Genomic DNA, 15,994 nt, shown 5'->3' on the forward strand with positions numbered 1-15,994 from the left:
CATTTCCCTCGGGGTCAGAGGGGGCATGTCCCTGACCACCACGTGCCTCTTTTCTCTGCTTGGAATCTTCCCAGATGCACCTGGTTGGCCACTGTGTGGCGCAGGATGCTAAACTAGAGGGATGCTTGCCCTGATCCAGCTGAACTGTTCTTATGTTTTCCTGTACAAGTAAAATTTCAGCATGCATGACTGCAAGGCAAAAGTCTTGAATACAGCTACTCGTCCTGGTGTTGTTCTCATTCATTTCCTATTGCTCCTGCCTCTCTGGCCTAGCTCTGACTAAGGCAGCAAACCTGTGCTCTTCTATACAGATAATAATAATTCCTGCAAACTGAAACCTAGCATGTTTGGGGTGGGGGGCGCTCTAGTCCTTCTCCCTGGCATGCTAGGTTTCTACATGGACAGATTTGCGCATATGATTGAATGTACATAAATAAGATAAAATAAAAATAGATGTCAGCCAGAAAGCTTCTGATCTGCCAACCTCCCTGGTGTGCTAGTTTTGTGTGTGCAAGGAATCTTTTCCCCAGGGGAGCATAAAACTCCCACTTACAGTCTAGTGCAAGGCTTCTTAAACTTGAGTCCCCAGATGATGTTGGACTTGAGCTCCCATAATCCCCAGCTGCTATGCCCTTTGGCCACTGTGGCTGGGGATTATGGGAGCTGAAGTTGTAACAACATCTGGAGACCCAGGTGTAAGAAGACCTGGTCTAGTGGTACAATCTAGATACAGGGTTATCACCTTAATGAGAATGAGGTCAAAACAGGTGAAATTTGGAACAGTATTTATGTTCTAGATAACCAAGATTAAATTTAACAGAGATAACAAGATTTAATTTCCAGTGTCTCCTATTCAGTATTTCGCTTCTTACCCATGTCAGGTGGCTAAGCAATGAATGATTCCAGGTTGGATCGCAGTTCAAGCTGCAGCAAACTTTCCACTCAGAGCAGCGAAGCACCATAATATTCCGGAAAGGATTAAATTCAACATCTCTTCCCTATACCGTTTTCCATTATGAGATTACCTCTGCTTAAAGGCTACTCAGCTGTACCTTGACTCAAAGCCACCTTAATACCTATTCTAATCATCCTCGCCTCTGTGACATGAGAAATGGTTTTCCTTCCATGCTCTGCCTACCAAAGAGAATTCAGTTATTTAAATGCTTAGCAAATGGGATGTGTAAAATCTCCTTGCCTTGCTCTCTAACCAGAGCAGAAATATTCTTGTCTGTCATACAAAGAAAGGAAGGAGGGGCGAGGGAGAGAGAAACAGAGCGAGATGTACAGTCAGCCTCAGGAATAAGAAGGTATTATCTGAATATTAGATCAAAGGTGACTGTGGATTCTAATGGTGAATTTGGACCCTTGCAGGATGAGCATCTGAACTACAAAGAGGGAAGATTTGAAGCTTGGGCTGCAGATAATAGCATCAGGTCCTCACCATTGATTTATGGCCTATGTTCCTCCGTCCCTCTCCCCCCACCCTTCATTTTCCTATATGTAAAGCCCCTCAGGCAGTTCCTTGATTTGATCACAACAGCACCTGCAAAGTGTTCCTGTAGCTAATGTGTGTCAATATCGCCCTGCCAGAGGAGGTTTGTAAAGCAGCTGTTGGACTTTTTATCATGTAGGAACAGAACAGATGAATTCTCAGCTTGGGAAGATGAGAAATTCTCTATGTTTTCTTCAAAATGCAATTTGGTCAAAGATACTAAGCTGAAGGAGAGTATCAGCTGTCTTTTTCTGCTTCTACTGGAAACAACCCTTGCTAAATATTTGTCCTTCAGGCAGCCTGTGAAATATTCCACAAGGGGATATAACAGGGCAGGGAATAATTTCAGAAAAGCCAGAACATGAATACAGGTAGGAGTCATGGAAAAGGGAGTCAGTGGAGGGATATGAAGATGCAAAGGATGGGAAAGACTGGGCATAAAAGCTAGCTCTAGGAGGCGTGTTGGAAGCTTTCACTCAGGAGGGAGCCCCAGGAGCTTCCACCAGCAGAGCCTCAGAAGGTAGCCTTGACTTTTCCCTCTGTCTCCGAGGAATCTGCCTCAGAACGTCCAGAAATACAGGAAGCTCCCCAGCACTGCTGGAGTCACTGTTTGAGCCCCTTGTCCTGCACCTATTTCTGGAGGGAAAAGACCTTAAACCAGTTGTCCATATGCTGCTGACCTCCAGGCTTGACTACTGCAGTGCACTCTGCATGGGGCTGCTTTTGAACATAGTTTGGAAACTACAATTGGTATAGAATGCAGCAGCCAGGTAGGTCTCTGGGACAACACAAAGGGACCAACACTGGTTCTGAAAGAATTGTACTGGCTGCCAATATGTTTCCAAGGAAAATACAAAGTGCTGATCATTACCTATAAAGCCCTGAATGACTTAGGTCCAGAGTACTGAAGAGACTGCCTTCTTTGTCATGAACCCTGCTGCCTATTAAGATACGAATACGATGAATACTTATATACCACTTTTCAACAAAAGTTCCCAAAGTGGTTTACATAGATATAAATTTAAAAATGGCTCCCTGACCCCAAAGGCTTCACAATCTTAAAAAAAACAAGAAGACAGACACCAGCAACAGTTCCTGGAGGGATGCTGTGCTGGGGATGGATAGGGCCAGTTGTTCTCCCCCTGCTAAATAAAGAGAATCACCACTTTTAAAAGGTGCCTCTTTGCTCAGATCATTTGGGGAGATCCAGTTACGGTTGCTGCCAGCTCATCTGCTGGAAACTTGAGGCTAGGCCTTCTCTGTGGCTGCCCCAAGGTTTTAGAATGCACTCCCTGTCAAAACAAAAGTTTCTCAATCTCTGGTTGCTTTTAAAAAGACCCTTAAGACACATATTTTCTCAGGCTTTTAAATATGATTAATTTTAAACTGTTTTTATCCTGTGAAATTATTTTAATTGTTTCACTTTGTGAATTATTTTTATTCTGTGAAAGTGTTTGGTTTTATGTTGTAATTTGGATTGTGTACATTGCCTAGAGGTGTTAATATCAGGTGGTATATAAATATGATAAATAAGTACCCACAGTTCCTATCAAAGGGGTGGAGTTGGAGGTATCAGTCTGAGGGCAGGACTATTTAGGCCCTCTGCCAGCTCTTGACCATAGCTGGAGCAACATCCTAACTAATTGCCTGGAGATGCCTTATATTTAGCCTGCTCTTACCTGGTCATCTGTCCAGGTTCCAGTCCAATGAATGGTCTCTGATCCCATTTCTCTGCTAGAATCTTCATCAGATTCTGGCACTGCTAAGCCGAGGAGTCCCCAGCCTGGAACATGACAGGCATTTAATGTGGTTAAAGCTCTTCAACTGTGTTGCATGTTAATAAAATACAATTAACATCCTTTTCAACATTAAGAGCAAGGGCCTAGTTGTACTTGCCATTTATCTCAGTGCATTTGCACTCATTGGTCAAACACTGGAAGGTGACAGCAAGTTAGTTCAGCCACCACACCTTTCCTCTGATCTCCACAAGTAAAAGGACTAGAGCTTTTTCCTTTTCTTTTTAAACTGAAGCTGAACATTCAGGGAGGGGGCCAGAAAACCCCTAGGAGGGCACCTCACCTTGCTGTCACCCTGCCCTTAAGTTGAGATTTTCCATTAAAACACCCCGTTTCTGTGCCCTTTAAATTCTTCTCCTTCCTCTTGGCATGTCTGACAACGCCAGTGCAACTGGAACCGCCATATTCCCCAGTGTTTCCAACATAGCATCTCTCAGGAATGATGCTATGTCAGGGGCATTATGGGGGAATTAAAATGGTGGCACCAGGTGTGGAAATCTGCTGCCATTCATTGCCGGGTAAATGCAACAAGGCCAGCCCATGTCCAGAGTGGAATTCTGCTGCCGCCTGAGAAGGGCCCAGCCACATGAGAGGGCACCAACAGAGGAGGGAATCCACCATACCCTTTGCCCTGGGCCCCTTCAAGCCTGGAGCCAGCACTGTCTTTGCGCACTGCAGAGAGTGTACCCAGCAGAACTGAGGCCACCAAGCAGTCAGGCATCTGGGGGCCAGTTTTTAATTGGGGGTGGGGAGGCAGAGACAAACCCTGAGGCCCAGGGCAGGCGTGGGTCAAGTTTCAGCAGCAACAGTTTACAGTCAAACGGGCCAGAGACAGGTAACCTAATCAGAGACAGGCGGGGCATGCAGGGATCAGATTCTAAGAGGCAACAATAAGCATAAGAGAACAAGCTGAGCCCTGCAAGAGAATTTTTTGGTGGGACCCAAGATAAGGGGCCAGATCTTGACTACTAAGAACCCTGCTTTGCTACCTCCTGGTATTTTCCAGAGAATGTGCTGCAGATTTGTGATACCATTTGTAACTGTCTACTTATTTACATATATAGAGAAGGAGGAAGGTTTGGAGGGGCATCAAGAAAAGAAAAGGAAAAGACCAGGCAGGCAAGTTGTGCCACATTCACAGCGCTCCAAAATGAACTACGGCTCTCTCCAAAATCCCTCTTAGCAAATCTGCCAGACAACCCGAAGCTAGAAACTGCTGCCTTCAGCTCTCCTGGCACACACACTATTATTCTGGGCAAACTGGTCCCAGTCTCCTCTCCTCTATGGTCTGCACTGGAGGAGGCCACTTCAGGACATTCCAGAGCAGTTCAGGCAAAGAGCAGCCTAACGACCCAGGGGTCTGCTGGGAGTGACTAAGCACATAGAGGCTTGTAGAAAAGGTCAGAGCAACCTTGTACAAGATATGCACTTTGTTAGAGAGAAAAAGATCTGTTGGCAACAATCATGTCTACAGTGGCCCAGAGAGGAAGAAAACATGGATTAGAAGGAACAAGTTATGTTTTTGTTAATGGCTCAGCTTTGTCAGTTGCCACATTAAGGGAGTCTTGGGTGCACAGAGACCATCCCTAAATCAAAATATATCCTTCTGTCTTGAACATTTAACAGCTAGATACTTGGGAGAGGGGATGGATACCTGGAAAACTCAAGTACATGTGTTTCTACCTTAATTTTTATTTTATTTTTAAAGGAATGTCTTCTCCCATGTGACCCTGCTAGAAATGTAAGGTGCACATCAGAGGCTCTTCTCTGGTTGCCTTCAGCAGGTGGGGTTAGCATAAGGCATTCGTGGTGGTGATTCCCACCTGTGGAATGCTAATCATTTTGTCTTTTAAAAGACAAATTATGGCCTTTCTGCTTGCTGACACTTTTAGTGGTTTCTTGTGGCTTTTCATAACTCTTTCTGGAGTCTTGTCATTGTTATGTTGATTGTTTATAAACTTTTGATCTTCTCTGTGTTTATTTATTGTTCTCATTGCTATCTGTATTACTAATAGGTTTTAAATCACTTCTGAACCGCTTTGTATGTCGTTTTTAGTAGCAAACCAGCTTATAAATATTGTAAATAAGATTGTCTCCAACCTTCCATGGCTGGGCAAGGTGACTGAGAGGGTGGTGGTCTCCCAGCTCCAGGCAGTCTTGGAAGAAACTGATTATCTAGACCCATTTCAACTGACTTTTGGGCAGGCTATGGGGTGGAGACTGCTGTGGTTGGCCTGATGGAGGATCTCCAACTGGGGATTGACGGAGTGTGACTCTGTTGGTCCTTTTGGATCTCTCGGCAGCCTTCAATCCTATTGACCATAGTATCCTTCTGGAACATATGAGGGGATTGCGGGGGGGGGAGGCACTGCTTTGCAGTGTTTTCGCTCCTACCTCTCAGGCAGATTCCAGATGGTGTCTCTTGGAGACTGTTGTTCTTCAAAATCTGAACTTTCCTATGGTGTCCCTCAGGGTTCCATATTGTCTCTGATGTTAAACATCTACATGAAAACGCTGGGAGAGATAATCAGATTTGGTGCAGGGTGCTATCAGTATGCTGATGATGACACCGAAATCTATTTCTCCATGTCAGCAGCATCAAGAGAGGACATAACCTCCCTAAATGCCTGCCTGGAGGCAGTGATGGGCTGAATGAGGGATAACAAACTGAGGCTGAATCCAGATAAGATGGAGGTACTCATTGTGTGGGGTCGGAACTCAGGAGGCAATTTTGGTCTGCTGGTTCCGGATGGGGTCATACTCCCCTGGAAGGTACAGGTACACAATCTGGGGGTGCTTCTGGATCTGAAACTTTTCCTGGTGTCCCAGGCTGAGGCAGTGGCCAGAGGTGCTTTTGATCAGCTTCAGCTGATATGCCAGCTGCATCCATTTATTGAGATGAACAACCTCAAAACGGTGGTACATCTGCTGGTAACCTCTAGGCTGGATTGCTGTAGTGCGCTCTATGTGGGGCTGCCTTTGTAGTCCGGAAACTGCAGTTGATTCAGAACACAGCAGCCAGGTTGGTCTCTGGGTCATCTCAGAGAGACCATCTCAACACCCATCTTAAATGATCTACACTGGCTGCCGATACGTTTCCGGGCAGAGTACAAGGTGCTGGTTATTATCTATAAAGCCCGAAACAGCTCAGGCCGTCAGTATTTAAGAGAACATCTTCACCATGAGCCCCATTGCCCATTGAGATCATCTGGAGAGGTTTGTCTATGGTTGCCACAGCTTCATCTAGTGACCTCTTGGGGATGGGCCTTCTCCATTGATGTTCCTGGGCTTTGGAATGCACTCCCTGTTGAAATAAGAGCCTCCCCATCTCTCACAACTTTTAAAAAGGCACTGAAGACATATTTGTTCACCCAACTAGATTAATAGTTTTAATACTTTTAATGCTGGGTTTTAAATTAAATTATTTTAATGTTGAAATTATTTTAATTGTAAACTACCCAGAGACAGAAGTCTCCAGGTGACTTGTCTCTAGGTGACTTAGAAATATGTGCAAGCAAGCAAGCAAACAGTTGGAATTCCCAGCAATTCCACTAAAGGCAAAATGGGGGCCATTTATAGGAACATAGGAAGCTGCCATATACTGAGTCAGACCATTGGTCTATCTAGCTCAGTACTGTCTTCACAGACTGGCAGTGGCTTCTCCAAGGTTGCAGGCAGGAATATCTCTCAGCCCTCTCTTGGAGATGCTGTCAGGGAGGGAACTTAGAACCTTCTGCTCTTCCCAGAGTGGCTCCATCCCCTGAGGGGAGTATCTTACAGGGCTCATGCATCAAGTCTCACATTCATATACAGCCAGGGCGGACCCTGCTTAGCTAAGGGGACAAGTCATGCTTGCTACCATGAGACCACTCTCCTCTCCTGGTTGAAGTAAATAGCAACAGTTGGTTGTGTGTGTTTGTTATAGATATGTAGTAATAAGAATATTTATCTCTTGTAAAGCAATTTGGAGTGTTCATAGCACTTTCCAGAAATCATCATCTTGTCCTTACAACAACCCTGAAAGGTAAGTATCAATATATTGCAGCTGAGAGGGAGCTGCTTGCCGAAGGCTGCATTGTGAGTTCATGTCAGAGGCAAGATTAGACCTGGGGATATCCTGATTTATAGCTCAGCCCCTTGGCTGCTATGCTACCTTAGATTAGAGTCCCTAATCTGCATCTGGGATGTTGCATATGCTCTTGGGTGCATGCACATTCTTTGGGTTCAAACCCAAGAATATGTGAGTACCTCAAAATATGTCCCCCCCCCCATCTCTCACTGCACAAAACGTGCACTGGATCCTTCCCTTGGAGAGATGCGCAGAGGCTGTAATGGTGCAAACATGCTGGGCTTGGAAAAGACACTGTATAAATCACACGCCAGTCTTAATAAGTAACTCAGGATCCTGCGAGTAGCGGCGTCTGCCTCCTTCTCCACATGGTGATATTTTAATGAATCTAACACGCTGTGTCATTGCCCTGAAGGAGCACCACGGCGTGAGCTGTCTGGGGAAGGAGAGCCTTCCCTCTCTGTTATTTCACTCACTGTTTTAGTATAATGTATGACTTGCTGGAGGGGGGAAAGCTCAAGTGAGCAGATCTGCAATATGCTAAAATGTAAGCTAGGAGATGAGAAGAGCTGCAAAGGGCCAGAGACTCTAGCTGGAAAGCAACAGGCTTTGATGGGGAAAATAGGTGGTTGAGCAAGGAGGCATAACTATACCTCAATGGGCATTCAGAGTGGTGATATTAATGGGTCAATGGGCGTTATGGCTTGATCCAATGCATAGCATAGGGCTTGTAGACCAGCAGAGTGGAGCAAATCACTTCCTTCTGTGCTAAAATAGATTATGTTCCCTCACTTACATGTGGGGCTGGTGCGTGGAAGAGTACTTTAGATCTTCCCCATCTGCTGCTTTCCTCCCAGCCACCTGCAAACCCTTGCCCTCAGCCACTGACTCCTACCTCGGCTTATTAATATATGGAGCTGCCAATGGTCTGAGCCACTGTTCTACTCTACTTGGGATCAGCTCTCCAAAATCCCAGACATTCCCAACATCTGCGACCTGAAGCAAAGAATGTGCTCCACCATGGAATTGACTCCCCCAACAACACCACCAATATCATTATTTCCAGTCTTGAAAAACCCAGTTTGGGAGGCGGGAGAGGGGACAGGTGGTCAGAAGATTTGCAGGGAGAACTGGAAAGTGGGTGTGACTGCTTAACCTTCTCCCTGCATGGCACTGTCCACCCAGCTGGGCTCCAATGGAAACGAGGCCATTTGGAAAGAAGACAAGGAGTTTCTGTGGGCAAAAAAGAACTTTTCTTTTGGCCCACCAAACACAAAGAAAAGTGTTTGGAAGAAGCACCCCCATACCCACCTACTAATTCCATGCAAACTCTCTCTTCCCAGTCCCGTATTTGCATTATCCTCCTGTTCTGTTAAAATAAATTTAACATAACTGGAAACAGCTATATTTTATTAATATATTTAACACCAATTTGGCACTTTCCCCAAGTACTGATTGATTGATGGACATAGTACCAGCTAGATGCATTGTGCTTTATGAATTGCAGCTGGCCGGGGTCCTGCCTCAAAGAGCCTTAGCATCTAACATACAGCAGAGATGGGGAGGAATGTGGAGGGAGGGCCAAAAAGGGGAAGAGCAAGCAACTATTGCCATTGCACATGCCTAGGCTTATGCTATAGCATAAGAGGGCTCTAGAGTTGTGCCAAAAGCTTCATGCACGAAAATGGTGGATTTGGATCTGGAGAGAGAGAGAGAGAGATTGGGAGGCAGCTCCAGTGCAAGGAGCAAGAGAGAAAAGGCAGCATTGTTTGGGGGAAGAGGAGACCTTTGGATGGCTGTGGCTGGTAGAGCTGAAGGAGCAAAAGTCAAGGATAAATCACGAACAAGGATTTGCTAGCATAACATGCAGTTCTGGCTTGGGGGGGGGGGACGACACACATTTCTGTCCTCCTGAAGTCAGTGATAAGTGAAAACCTCCCATCAGAGCATAAAAACTATTTCTGGTCTTGCCTCCCTGCCCCCAAGCTTACCATTGAGTCTTGAAATAATTTAATGAATAATGGTTGTCCTGGTTGGCCAATACTTTCTGACCAACCTCTTTCTTCTCCCATCCTCATTTTTGAATGAGTAATGGCAGATTGCTGACCAAATCTTTAACTGCAGCCAAGAAAAGGCAAATCGGTACTGCGCAAACAGAACTGCTGATTTCCCATAATTCATTCTGGTGCCAGTCTTGCATTTATTTTTGTCATCCTAAAGGGGTGGGGAAGGAGTTTGTTATCTTGTTTGTGGCTCTAAAGAGAGGAATCAATATAACAGGTAACCAAATGACCAAGGAAAGGGAGCCACTAAAATCCATGCAATTAAATCAGCAATATGGTAATATATTTGATGGTATACTGTACATGTCCACACTGTCCTCTACTGGGTGGAACTGGAATTGATCATCTAACATTTATTCCAGCTGTATAATTAAACATAACTCTATTTGACTACTATGCTGTTTAAATGGAGAAAGCTAGGATGGTTCTAAATGGCCACAGATCTTATTTTTGCTGGCTATGGCAGATATTATATCTCTCCCCCCACTAACTGTTTAAGAATTCTTTCCTTCCGTTTGGATTCTAGCACAGAAATCCTTGGCTCAGCTTCTGGAGACAGAACCCCTCTCAGAAAGATGATGATGGATTAATTTATTATTATTATTACTGAGCCCCTGGTGGTGCAGTGGTAAAACTGCCGCCCTGTAACCAGAAGGTTACAAGTTCAATCCTGACCAGGGGCTCAAGGTTGACTCATCCTTCCGAGGTCGGTAAAATGAGTACCCAGAACGTTGGGGGCAATATGCTAAATCATTGTAAACCGCTTAGAGAGCTTCGGCTATAGAGCGGTATATAAATGTAAGTGCCATTGCTATTGCCATTATATTATTGTTTATATAGTCAGACAGGTGTTATTGACTAGTTTGTTTTATCCAGACATCGAGTCCTTCCCAAGGACCTGGGATGGCTGAATTTTATTGTCAATGTTGTTGCTGTTGTTATAGATATCATCACAGAATATAGGCTGTTCCCAGGAAAGTTGCTTTTTGTAACTGGCTGATGGTGATTTCTGTGGCCCCTATGGTGTTGAGGAGCTCTTCAAGTTTTTGAATTGCACCTAGGGTGCCAATTACCACTGGGATTATTTTGGTCTTTTTCTGCTACAGCCTTTCAATTTCAATTTGTAGATCTTTGAATTTTGTGATTTTTTTCTATTTCTTTGTCTTCTATTCTGCTATCCCCTGGTATTGGTATGTTGATTATTTTAACTTGTTTTTCTTTCTTCTCGACTACAATTATATCTGGTGTATTGTGTGGCAGATGTTTGTCTGTTTGTAGTCGGAAGTCCCATAATATTTTTGCATCTTCGTTTTCTACAACCTTTTCAGTGTTATGGTCCCACAAATTTTTGGCTACAGCTAGCTTGTATTTTTTGCAGATGTTCCAGTGTATCATCCCTGCTGCCTTGTCATGCCTTTGTTTGTAGTCAGTCTGTGAGATCTTTTACAACAGCTGATTAGGTGGTCCATGGTTTCATCTGCTTCTTTACAAAGGCGGCACTTGCTGTTTGTTGTTGATTTTTCTACTTTTGCTCTTATTGCATTTGTTCTTAGTGCCTGTTCTTGTGCAGCCAGTATTAAACCCTCTGTTTCTTTCTTCAAGTTGCCATTCTTAAGCCATTGCCAGGTTTGGATTCTAGCACAGAAATCCTTGGCTCAGCTTCTGGAGACAGAACCCCTCTCAGAAAGAGGATGATGATGGATTTATTAATAATAATAATAATAATAATTATTATTATTATTATTATTATTATTTATTTATTTATTTATTTATTTAGTGCATTTATATACCGCCCCATACAAAAAGGTCCCTGGGCGGTTCACAATATAAAACCAATTAAAATATTCACATAATTAAAACAATTTAAAATACAATAAAAACTCCCAAACTGAAGCTTTAAAACTATAAACTTAAAGCTTATAAGTTATAAGTTTCGCTCAGAAGCGCATTCCAGAGTCGCAGGTCAACTCTAGAAAAGGCCCAGTTTCAAGTCGCCACCAACTGAGCTGGTGGCAACTGCAACTGGATCTCCCCAGATGATCCCTGCTAACTGGGCAAAGAGGCACCTTTTAATGTAGTGATTCTCTTTATTGACCAGGGGGAGAGTAACTGACCCTATCCACCCCCAGCACAGTCCCTCCAGTGACTGTTTCTGGTGTCTATCTGATGTTGCTTTTTAGATTGTGAGCCCTTTGGGGACAGGGATCCATCTTATTTATGTATTATTTCTCTGTGTAAACCGCCCTCCCATTTTTGGAAGGGTGGTATAGCAATCGAATGAATGAATGAATGAATGAATGAATGAATGAATAATCTTAGCAGGCAGTGAGGCTGATGAAGAAGGCACTCTCTTAAATACCTCGGACCCAAGATGCAGATTTTAGAGGAAGTACAGATATTCAGGTATTTTGCACTGGTGTAAATCCCAGGGCTACAATTTGACATACAGCCACCTTGCAGAAACTAGATGTCAATTATTCCAACAAGGATGCAAATTGCAATGGGAGATTTTACAGGGGGGTTATGTATATTTAAACACACCACATCACATCAATTTCTAGTGCCAACTGCTGACAATCCATTAAAACCCCATGGTTTTTCAGTATCAATATTCTGACTTGAAAAAAGCTCAAGTTTTTCATGGATTGTAGGCAGAAGGCCAGCAGATGGCACTAACCTGCCTGTAAAATCTGCTGTCACACTTTGTGTTCATGTTGGAATAAACCACAAGTATGGTCAGTGTCTGGATGGGAGACTACCTGAGAACCGCACAAACACAGCTCTGAATTCTGTCACAGGATACGAATGATAGACCTATTCTGCTGTACTAGCGATAGATGACAAGCTAACAATAGATACCCCACCACCAACAAAAAACAGGAACCCAGAGATGCTCAATGCTAGAATCAGATACTGCAAGCTATAAACTCTCACACAAGATTAAGACTCATTAAATTCAAGACTATTCTTAAGACACACTGGACAAACTCCAGACAGACTAGTCAAGGGCAAGCCATCAGATATTGGCTACAATCCTATGTTCAGGGCACAAATCCAAGAATTAAGTCAGTGGGACTTAATTCTGAGTCAATGTGCATAGAATTAGGCTGCACAACTAAATTATTTGCACCTGTCCGGATCCATTGCTTTCAGTGGGATTCAGTTACAACCCACCTTTTCTGGATAAATGTGCCCTCACTCTACAGCACTTGTCAGTCTCATAAGAATTAATATAAATGTGGGGTAGTTAGGTAGATTCTGCTATTTCCCCACTCTATGCTCCTCCTTTCTGCATGCCAAGTGAATCTGCACTGATAAGTCACGATCAATACTATTTTACTGTACGCTTGCTGAGCCTGAAGAATGATGGTATTTGCCAGCTGAGTCTTCTAGGAAAGGAAGCAGGGTTCCTTCTGCATCCCCCCCACCCCCACCCCCCCCAAAAAATCAACACAAAGCATAGGCAATTGACATAGCATGGAAATGATTCAAAAATCTATTCCGAATCCCCTGGCATTTGCCAGCCCTGTCCATGCAAGGGATATTTTGCATTTTCAGCAGTGCAGTGAGCTTTTTGCCACTGAAGATTAAAGCAATCCATGAGATTGAGGCATTTAACACTCCTGCATTTTTTTAGCTGGCTGGAAAGATCAGTCCAATTGCAGGAACTGTGGACTCCTGTGGTATGTCTACAGGCCACTGATTCACTCTGGTTGTGTGTATTTGCTTCGTGGGAGCTAGTACATCCATCTTTGAGAGCTGCTGTATGCCTGTCTCAGAGTCTTTCTCCACACTGAAAAACAATGTGCCCCAAACCAGTTCACATTTTAAACTTCATACAATATTCCCACAAATCAGTGTAGCTTGTCTGGTGGCTATGCAGGGATGGGCCACCCCGAGACTCTGGAATGCACTCTCTGCTATAATAAGAGCCTCCCCATCTCTGACAACTTATAAAAGGTCTCTAAAGAAACATTTTTTCACCCAAGCTTATTAACTAGACTGGTGGTTTTAAATCGTTTTAAGGTTTTATTTTCTGTTTTAATGCGTTTTGTGTTATAAACCACCCAGAGATGGAAACTTGGGGCAGTGTACAAATATGATAAATATATAAATCAAGAGCTAGCATCACAATATCCTTCCCCTGCCTAATCATAGAGCAGGAACAGCCTTTTTGCAGGGGCAACTGAATGGATGGCAGTCTGCTTTTTGTGTTTTAAAAGGTCAGATATTAACACACAGGGCACAGACAGACAAGTGTGTGTATGCATGTGAGTAGAGCACACACACCTCATCTCCCTGCACTCCCTCACCTCTTTAGGACCCAGGCAATCTTGTTACCCCTGCCATATATTAAAGAACCCAGGCTGAACAAACACCGTTTACAATGTATCCAAATACTAACAGATTGGTTTCTGAATGGGCCAAGCACTTTCATTAACTGTGAGTTGTTAATAACCAAGTTAATGATGAGAGCTTGTTCAGATGCCTCCTCCCTCAAGCACAGTCCTTAACCTCACACCTTTAAGCACAACCCTCTTGTGCTGCTCTGCCTTCCTACGTTCATTGCAGCCAACGCTAGACTGTAAATAGCCATGAGACCAATCCCGAGCGCAACACCCAGTACCCCCCACCCTTCCTCTGCATGCTGAGCAAAAGCAGCTTTCCTGCATGTTTAGGTGCTGCATCATTAGGCTGGTTATTTTTATGTTCCCAGAAAGAATGAAATGGAGAGAGAGAGGAGAGAGAAAAACCATTAGCTCCTGTTGGAACAGCTGCAGATGACAGCCGAGGCGGCAGGTCCTCCTCTCAACGCTCTGCCTCATACTAGAGTATTTATGCAGGCAACTATTCACATTTCAGTGATCTTTCTCTCTGCAGACCACATTTTAAAAGCAAATATCTCCAAATATGATGCCCTAGAGAAGCCTGCCTTGAGCAGACATTTTAACCAGAAAGACTGCTAGATAATGTTGAGCCCAAAAGCCCAATCACTAAAGTCGTTGAGTCTGAATTGTTTCGTCACTGAAGCTAAATTGCTTCATGTCTAAGGACTCAGGTGTAAGGGGTTGTGCCTCCCACTTTTAATAGGAGTGCACCTTTACATGTCCCTATGCATTCCTGACCAGAGCTCAGGGTTCCATCCAAAAATCGTCCACATTTACAGTAAATGTTTTCTCCCATCTCTCTAGCTCCCATGAGAAGTGGGCCCTTCCCTTCCCCTTCGCTCTTGGGATTATTACTGAGTTCATCTCTGACTAGATGCCCCAAACTAGGAACACTTATTTGGAAGTAAAATCCATTGAAACTGGCAGAGCCCACTGGAATTAATGGAGGCACCTGGCTGGCTACTGTGGGAAGCAGGATGCTGGAGAGATGGACTCTTAGGGAGCAGGAGCTGCGCTAGGATTTTGATCTACTTTTGGAAAACTCTTCTCCATATGTTACTGAATACTAAACAAGCAGTTTTGCAAGACCCCTGGCAACTGAAAAACAGATTTATATGCCAGCGTGGAAAGAAAACACATTCCACCATCTAGTAAGAAGTGTTGTAGCAGCCTCTCTCTGCATGCTCCTTATACAAAGAACACACTTTAAGAAGAGTCTCACAATGTGCAGCTTTTCCTGTATTTACATTCCTTTAAAAAGTGAATATATCATTCCCTGGAGGTGCTCTCAAAAATGATGCTTTTATACCTCTCATAATGTTTCCAACACTTCTCCCGAAAATGTGGAAGCGGAGTTACTATTCAACGCCACTGAATCAACAGATATCACCAGAGGGTGCTAGTCTTGTGATATAAATTTCAGTCATAGTACCGTATGCGTTGCAGTGGCTTGTCATCCTTGAGATCATCTGGGCAAACCTTGTAGCATTTTATTCAATAATTATACAGCCTACTTTTCAACCAAAATTGGCTCCTAAAGCAACTAGCAGAGGACCCGAGTTCGAATCTCCCACTGGGTGACTCTGGGCCAGTCATGTATCTCTCTGCCTAGCCTACCTCATAAGGTTGTTGTGAGGAGAAACATAACCATGTGCACCGCTCTGAGCTCTCCTCAGAACGGGATACAAGTGTAAAAATAAACAAAAATAAAGGCCCCTTCCTCAGGGGAGGCCGCCCCCGCCCTCGGGCGCTCCTGTGGAGCCCCCTCAGGGAGCCCCGCCACACACACACACACACCCGACCCTTTCATGTGAACTACCTTACTTACTGGCTCAAGACGCCTTTCTACTACCCCATGCCAGCCAGCCCCTCAGACTGAGGCCATCCGACAGGGGAGGCATGACCCCGAGCCCCTCTCCTCCTCTACCCTCCCTCAGCTTGGCTCCTATTCAAAATGGACGCTCGTGCGCCGACTCCGAGCAGCGGACGCTCTCCCTCCCCACGGTCCTCCCGACTCTATGGTGGGCCTTCCGCGGCGGCAACGCCCTTTCGCTGACATCAGCCCCGGGGGAGGGGAGAGGAAGAGGGCGGTGAATGAGCGCGCGCGCGCACGCACGCGGGGGCCGACGGCTGGTCGCTCCGCTTCCCCCGCTGCGCGCCGTGCGTGCGTGCGCGCCGCCGTGTGC

At 44.7% G+C, this 15,994-nt stretch overlaps 1 long non-coding RNA gene across 1 annotated transcript in view; it reads right to left on the reverse strand.

Annotated features, from left to right (window-relative positions):
- LOC128335264 (uncharacterized) overlaps window positions 1–15,794 on the reverse strand; it is a 20,545-nt gene extending 4,751 nt beyond the window's left edge. Inside the window, exons 1-2 of the long non-coding RNA XR_008311555.1 lie at window positions 15,637–15,794; window positions 3,172–3,275 (exon numbers count right to left, since the gene is read on the reverse strand). This is a non-coding gene — a long non-coding RNA (uncharacterized LOC128335264). The remainder of the gene's footprint in view (window positions 1–3,171; window positions 3,276–15,636) is intronic.
- Window positions 15,795–15,994: the final 200 nt, after the last annotated feature.

Source organism: Hemicordylus capensis, chromosome 11 (assembly GCF_027244095.1).
Source record: "Hemicordylus capensis ecotype Gifberg chromosome 11, rHemCap1.1.pri, whole genome shotgun sequence".
Classification (NCBI taxonomy): Eukaryota; Metazoa; Chordata; class Lepidosauria; order Squamata; family Cordylidae; genus Hemicordylus; species Hemicordylus capensis.